The sequence below is a fragment of the Choloepus didactylus genome, chromosome 8 (assembly GCF_015220235.1).
Source record: "Choloepus didactylus isolate mChoDid1 chromosome 8, mChoDid1.pri, whole genome shotgun sequence".
Lineage (NCBI taxonomy): Eukaryota > Metazoa > Chordata > Mammalia > Pilosa > Megalonychidae > Choloepus > Choloepus didactylus.
Window position 1 is genome coordinate 21,845,853 of NC_051314.1, and position 7,883 is coordinate 21,853,735.

The window sequence follows — 7,883 nt, forward strand, 5'->3', positions numbered from 1 at the left end:
GCTTTGTCATACACTTATATAAGATGTTTAAACAAGATGAAATGGCAGCCATTACATTTTAAAAGGCTGTTTGAACAAAAGAAAGCCCTAATGCTGTACTTTTCAGATTAAAATACCAATATAGCAGGGTTTATTAATCACCAGAAGTTGCCTGCAGAGAAAGTGGTTCATATGCCAGAAACTGCTGAAGAAATATCTAAAGCAATGTTCCTTAAGAGAGCGAGTATTTCTTATATCATGTGGACTATACATGCTTCTATCATTCTTTTCCAGGGAAGATGCTAAAATGGGTGTGCATAACACAAAAGCTGAGGTGCAGACAGAAATTAAGGCGATTGTGTTACCTTGGAAGTCAATTAAATTGGTCTTTTGCCATATTTTTGGACCCATGGCTTAAAGACAAATTTCTCTCAAGGGATGGTGTGAGGCAACAAATACATGCAAAAATATTAGGAATGGACACTCATGGGCAGCAGGAGGAAGATGAGAGAGACTACGATTTGACTGAGGAGCAGAAGGCAGTCAAGGCCAAGTATCCTCCCGTCAATTGGAAGTACAAGTATTTGGATCATACAGCTGATGTCCAGTTACACGCATGGGGAGACAGTCCGGAGGAAGCATCGAGCAACGTGCAATGGCCGTGTTTGGTTACGCGACAGATGCTGGGACTGTTGACCCCTCCAAACAGTAGAAGTGAAAATGCAAGGAGGTGACTTACAATCTCTTCTTTTTCATTTTTTGGATGAGTGGCTTTCTAAATTCAGTGCTGATGAATTCTTTCTACCCAGGAAGTGAAAGTACTTAGTATTGATCAAAGAAATTTCAAATTGTGGTCAATTGGGTGGGAAAAAGAGTTTTCATTGTCCAAGCATCCTAGGGGAACCAAAGTCAAGGCAATTAACATATTCAGCAATGCAGGTCTATAATGAAGAGAAGCCAGAAATTTTTGTGATCATCGACATTTAAGATAAGAGAAAAGACTCCTATGAAGAAATATTATTTCCCTTTCTTTTGAAAAGATATCATGATTTGACTTCTATATTATCTGTTGATCTACGGAAACTTGCAGAACAGAATTTTTAACATAAAGTGCGACTTTCAGGGATGGAAAATCAGGACATAGCTGTGGTCTGTGTTACCCAAATATTCAAACTTTAAACAATGCTTCAGGTGTAATTATGGCCACTTATTTATTAATTTCCTGCTGTGGCAACAGGTGCTTCACACTCTGGTAATGGAAATCAAACCCTCCAGCCTGGTCCCAAAAGGATCACGGATGTAAGCAGCAGCCCAGGAGACTCCTTATCCCTGTGGGAACGAACCACCAGCACTCTGGAGTGTCAGCCTACTCCTCCCAAGCCTCTGCCCTGTTACCACTCCTATCTTTCTTTGAAGCCTTCTGTTCTGGTTTGCCAGTGCTGCTGGAATGCAAAACACCAGAAATGGATTGGCTTTTATAAAAGGGGGTTTATTTGGTTACATAGCTACAGTCTGAAGGCCATAAAGTGTCCAAGGTAAGACATCAACAATAGGGTACCTTCACTGGAGGATGGCCAATGGCATCCGGAAAACCTCTGTTAGCTGGGAAGGCACGTGGCTGGCATCTGCTTGCTCCTAAGCTGCATTTCAAAATGGCGTTCTCCAAAACGTCTGCGTCAGCTTCCAACGGTGGTCTTCAAAATGCCTGTCTCAGCTCCAGCTTGCTTTGAGCTCCTTCTGTCTGAGCTTATATAGTGCTCCAGTAAACTAAACAAGGCCCACACTGAATGGGCAGGACCACGCCTCCATGAAAATTATCCAATCAGAGTTATCACCTACGGTTGTGTGGGTCACATCAACACTGAACCAATAGGTTCCAACCAATCCACACTAATACATCTGCCCCCACAAAAATGCATTAAAGAATATGGCTTTTTCTGGGGGACATAAATATACAAGCCGGCACACCTTCCCTAACCATTCCAGCCTTCAGTGGTCTTCTCTGAACTATGCCTCTGTAGGTATCTTTAAGGATTTTCCAGCTTATTCAATTTTACAATTGTGTATTGTTTGCTAGTCTTGGCTCTGACTAGAAGGAAAGCTCCTAGATAATCATTTAATACTCAGTGATCAGTGGAACAAAGAATTTTGTAATTGCATTTAACTCTTGGGGACTGCAAGTCGACTTCTTGAGACTATCTACAAGAGCATAAGAATCACAGATCATGAGCCTCGATTTCTAACTCTTGATCTGTCAGACTTTGGACCTACTTCCTCATCTATTCATCATGGGTTATTAGACAAGTCATTTCTCAATTCCCTTGCAATTCTAAGTTTCTGTGATTCGGGAATATATTTTAAACAATGGATTTAACTGAGAAAGAGAAGGTGTCTGTTACTGAAAGTTTCTGGTGGTTTTGACTAAACGGTGCAAGTCACACCACCAGGGTCTGCTTACCCACCCACCGTTAAGAAAATGGTGATGTGTATGGCAATGGTTTTTCAGGAAAGTAACAACAGTGGTATTGTGCCAGTTTGGATATATTATGTCCCCCAAAACACCATGTTCTTTGATGCAGTTTTGTGGGAGCAGACGTATTAGTGTTGATTAGGTTGTAATCTTTGGATTAAGTTGTTTCCATGGAGATGTGACCCACCCAACCATAGGTGATAACTCTGACTGAATTATTTCCATGGAGGTGTGGCCCTGCCCATTCAGTATGGGTCTTGATTTAATCACCAGAGTCCTTTAAAAATGCTGGCACAGATCCAGAAGCTAGCTGGCTTAGCTCAGAGATGCTTGGAATTGTGGACCCCTGACATTGGCTGCAGCCAAGACAGACATTTTGAAGACGGCCATTGAGGGTAGACTTTTGCTATTCCAGAGTTTGCCTGGGAGAAACTGAGAGAACACCCCCAGATGCCTAGAGAGAAGCATCCTGGGAGGAAGCCACTTTGAAGCACAATCTGGGAGCAAAGGAAGAAGACACCAGCCACATGCCTTCCCAGACCACAGAGGTGTTCCAGATGCCATAAGCCATTCTTCTGTGAAGGTACCTTATTGTTGACACCTTAGCTTGGCCATTTTTATGGCCTTAAGACTGTGACTTTGTAACCAAATAAACCCCTTTATAAAAATCAATCCATTTCTGGTATTTGGCATTCCGGCAGCATTAGCCTACCGGAACACATATGGTGACTTTTTATTACTGGTTCCTCTCCCTTTAGAAAGGCTAAGTAATTATCATGCATCTTTCACTAGCTGTATGACTTCAAGCAATTAAGGAAGTCTGAGCCTCAGTTTCCTCATCTCTAAAATGTGGATAATAACTATCCACAGACCAGATATCTCCAGCAATGCTATAGCAGTTGAGATCTTATTTTCAAAATGAAGAGAAAGGGAGTCATTTTGAAATTATACTTGGAGCTGTGGGATTTAAACATTCTGCTAACTTTTTCTATTTTGAGAATCTTGGTATAGTGGTTACGAGCACAAATCTGGAGCCAGGTCACCAGGGTTCAAGTCCTCACTAACTGTGGACTTTGGGCATGCTGCTTAACCTCTCTGTGCTTAATTTCCTCATCATAAGTGGTGATGATACTAATATTCATGGGATTCTACATCCGTTAAGAGGATAAATGGATGTACACATATAAAGCTCTTAGAACAGTGCCTGACACATCCTAAATGCTCAATAAGTGAGAGTTGTTATTACTGGGACAAGCATGAATGTTAACAGCCTCCTTACTTTCCCTTCCTAATTCTCTTTCACTCTTTTTATTTTTATTGTACCAACATATACTCTCAATTCTTAAAGAAGGTCCACAGTGCTGGGCAAGGGGGAGTACCCAGCCTCGAGACAGTGCTGATAGCCAGTGCCCTTCTGCAAGGGTGACATGGTAGCCAGAGTCTCAATTTATAAGAAGGGCAAGCAAAGCCACTCCGTTCTGCTTGTCCCTCTCCTGCTTTCTCCTTTTCAGACTTATTTTCCTCTGGCTTCTCTACTCCCTGTATTTTTCCTGTGCTAACCTTGTTTTCTTTCTCCCATATCTTGGTTGAACACCTGTTTTCAAAAGCTGTGCCCTTCCCCTTTTCACCAAGCCAATTGGCTTTCTAGAAGACTGCCTTCTATTTACTTTCCCTTCCTGATTCCCTCACAGCTCACAGTATTAAACATTCAGGAAGTGCATCACAATAAGAAGAAAGAGGAATAATTGTTGGGTGACTGTTTCCACCTTCATCATTGTCTGCATGGCCTCTCCAGAGTCTTCCCACCACCAGTGCAACCTGCCCAACAAAGTTCACATCACAGAATTCACCAGTTCCCACTCGGAGTTTTTGCCCAGATTATCTTTTTTTCTTTTCTTTCCTTTTTTTTTTTTTTTTTGGTAATTGCTTTATTAAAATATAATTCATACTATATAATTCCCCCATTGAAAGTATGCAATTCAATGGTTTTTAGTATATTAATGGTTGTGCAACCATCAACATAATCAATTTTAGAACACTTTTACGACCACAAAAAGAACCCCCCTACCCTTTAACAGTCACCCCCTACCTCTCCCATGCCCCCAGCCCTAGACAACCACTAATCTACTTTCTGTAGAAAGTAGAAGGTTCCTCTCTTCTGTTGTCCAATTATTTCTCACCTGCCAATCTTGTTCTTTTTCCATGCAACTGGAAACTCACCTCTCTCTTAAGCCATTTGGACTCATCCCATCTGCCTGATCCCTGGTTTACTGGATCATTTCAGTTCTGATGAAGTACTATGGCCACATTTTTAATTTATTGATACACTGCTGCATAAAAGTTCTGAAGTAAATTCGTATACATAGTCACAACTCCCCTCTAAAGTTGCTGTCACCTTAAGAAACGAGAGAACCGGTTTCTGGTTATTTTATAAACCTTCCGGGAATCCATCTTTAGTGGCCTGTTTCAGTGACACCTACTTCAGGTCTTACTGATTACAGAGCTCCTGGTGACATGCCACTTAGGGAAATGATCCTTCATGTCATGCTTTCATTTCCAAACTCCATGTTCCTTATTTCTATCAAGAGCCCCCTCATCCTCTCACTCCCCAGACTGCATTTCCATTCCTTATGTTCAATTGTTTGCTAGTTACTCTTAGTTGTATTGATCAATTTTCTTTTCCCTTCATTGTAATAGTCTCCTAACTTGATGTGCTTTCCATTCTTCAAAGCACAGCTCAAAATCGACTTAAAAAAAATAAGATACCAGCAGAGGTTATTTGTGCACTTGGATTAAGGGCCATTTTTATCTATATTCATTTTTGTGAAAAACAACATTAATAAGTGAGATAGCCAACATACCCACCCCCAAAATATCAGGAATGCAAAATATAAGTGATGACAATAACTTTAAGTGTGCTTCGTTAAATGGTTAGGGAGCAACTTCTTCATATAGTGCTTAGAGCTTTCCTTTGTGGAATTGCCTGGAAAAATCAACCTCACCATTAAACAGATCTTCAGACCAGGAGTCAGGAGCCTTTAGTCCAGTTATTACTGGAGAGAAGGGAAAGTATAATAACTCAGTGGCAACATCCCCATCAATTGTGCATAAAGGGGTGAAACTAGTCAATAAAATACCTCAGATGCCTCTTCATGTGTCCTGGCACAATCTCAGCCCAGTACTGCCCTCTACATGCTACCTGTCTCCTGACTTTTATTATTATTAATGTTATTATTATTATCAATAGACTTATTTTTTAGCAGGTTTAGATTGACATATAAAATTAGCAGAGCGTTCCCATATACTGCCTCGCCACATAGAGCTTCCCCTATTCTTAACATCTCACATTAGCATGATACATTTGTTGCAATTAATGAATCAATACTGACACATTATTATTTTCCAAAGATGAAATTTTATTCAGATTTCCTTGTTTTTTTACCTAATGTCCTTGTTCTGTTCCAGGATCCCATGCAGGCTACCAGGATGCATTTATTCATCAGGTCTCCTTGGACTCCTCATGGTTGTGACAGTTCCTCAGACTTTCCTTGTTTTTAATGACCTTGCCCTTTTTGATGAGTTCTCATCAGGTATATTGTTGGATGCCCCTTACCGGAGTGCCTGATGTTTTCCTCATTAGACTGGGGGTATGAATTTTGGGGAGGAACATCACAGAGGGAAAGTTCCATTTTCATCGCATTGCATCAAGGGTACACACTATCAACATGATTTTTGACTATTGATGGCCTTGATTACTTGGCTGAAGGTGAAGTTAATTTTAGGAATATATTTTATTTGATCCAACATATCCACATGCAATCAATATAAAAAAATTAGTAATGAGATATTTTATATTTTCTTTTGTACTACTCCTTCAAAATCTGATATGTGCTTTACACTTATGGTACATTTCAGTTTGGATTAGGCACATTTCCAGGGCCCAATATTTACAAAAGCTAGCAGCAGCTACCATATCTGATAGTGCAGGTTAAGAGGCTTCTGCCAGGGTTTCAGAGTTCCGGGTAGAAGCCCTTCCTACCAGGGTTCCATGGAAAAAAAGGAGCACTAGCTGTCTCCTTTTGAATTCCTCAAATACATCAAGGGGCTCAATCATACCTCCCTCCACAAGTTTTCAGCTAGTCTCAGGGATCCTAGAGGATAGCATTCTAGTTTCTTGTCCAACTTTCTCCTCTGTCTAGGAGACCCTCCCACTTCCCTCCTGTCCATGAGATCTTCACATACTTGGGAGGCTGATGTCACAAATAGCTCCATGGAAAATATTAACACCTTCCAATCATATACCATAAAAACTGATTAAGATCACCCTGCCCTGATCAAGATGGTGGAATGAGACCCTTCAAGGCTCTGTCCTCCTATAGAAACTTTGAACAGCCAACTAGAACTGGCAGAACATCTTTCTAAAAACTCCAGGAAACAGTTAAAGGATTGCAGAAAGAGGGCAGGCATTGAATCAAGAAAAAGGCCACTAAAAGTGGTAGGACTTCATGGCTCCCTGGCTGGTCCCACTCCCATCCCCTCACTGGCTAGATGTGGAGCTGACCCACACTCCCAGTGCAGACTCCTGGACATGGTTCCATAGGGAGCAGAGTAACACCTGTGCACATACTGGGAGCATGTATGTCTGGCCCCATCTATCTGGTGGTGGCCTGAGGGAATCATCATTCCAGAATTTGCCCTGTATGTAGAAAGTGGCTCACAGAGGCCTCCTGGGGAACACTGTGAGAGAGCAGTCAAGTCGTGCTGACTGGGGTAAGGGATTGTTGGCTATAGGATACACAGTGCAGTGTCTGGAACGATGAAGAAGCTGTTTCCTAGGAAGAGGGGATGTTAGTATCCATGCAGATGGAGGAATTCCTAGGGCCACATGCACATGTCCAAGACAAAAGGCAAGGGCAGAAAGGATCAGGAAGACCTCTATGCTTTGGCCTGGAGCTATTTTCCAAAATCATTGTGTGGATAAGCCGTGAAGGAAAGGACTTGCACAGGTTAAGCTTCAAAGTCTGGGAAATGTGTTTTCATTTTTTCCTTCTCTCTCTCTCTCTCTTTTTTGGGGTGGGGTGGGGTGGAGTGGTGGGTAGCTCCTGGCATTCAAGGAAAGCTCTGCCATAACACTAATTGTACACAAGCTTAAGAAAGAGACACTTCAAAGTCTAAATTCCAGTTATAACACACTAAAATACTAAAATGCCCAGGTTGCAACAAAAGATGAAAAAACAGGAAGTGATGGCTTATGCAAAGGAGAAGATGACAGCATAACAAACCATTAATGAGTAGGATTGGACCTAGGACATCCCACAAAGAATTTTAAAAAATTATCCTAAATATTCTCAAAGAAGGAAAACATGGACAAAGAACTAAATGATATCAAGAAAGTGATGGATGAACACAAAGAGAATATCAGTAGAGAGATGGA

General features: G+C 41.3%; 1 pseudogene; it reads left to right on the plus strand.

The window, feature by feature from the left end:
* Positions 1–455: 455 nt before the first annotated feature.
* On the plus strand, positions 456–966 carry LOC119542564 (annotated as a pseudogene).
* The last annotated feature ends 6,917 nt before the right edge of the window (positions 967–7,883 follow it).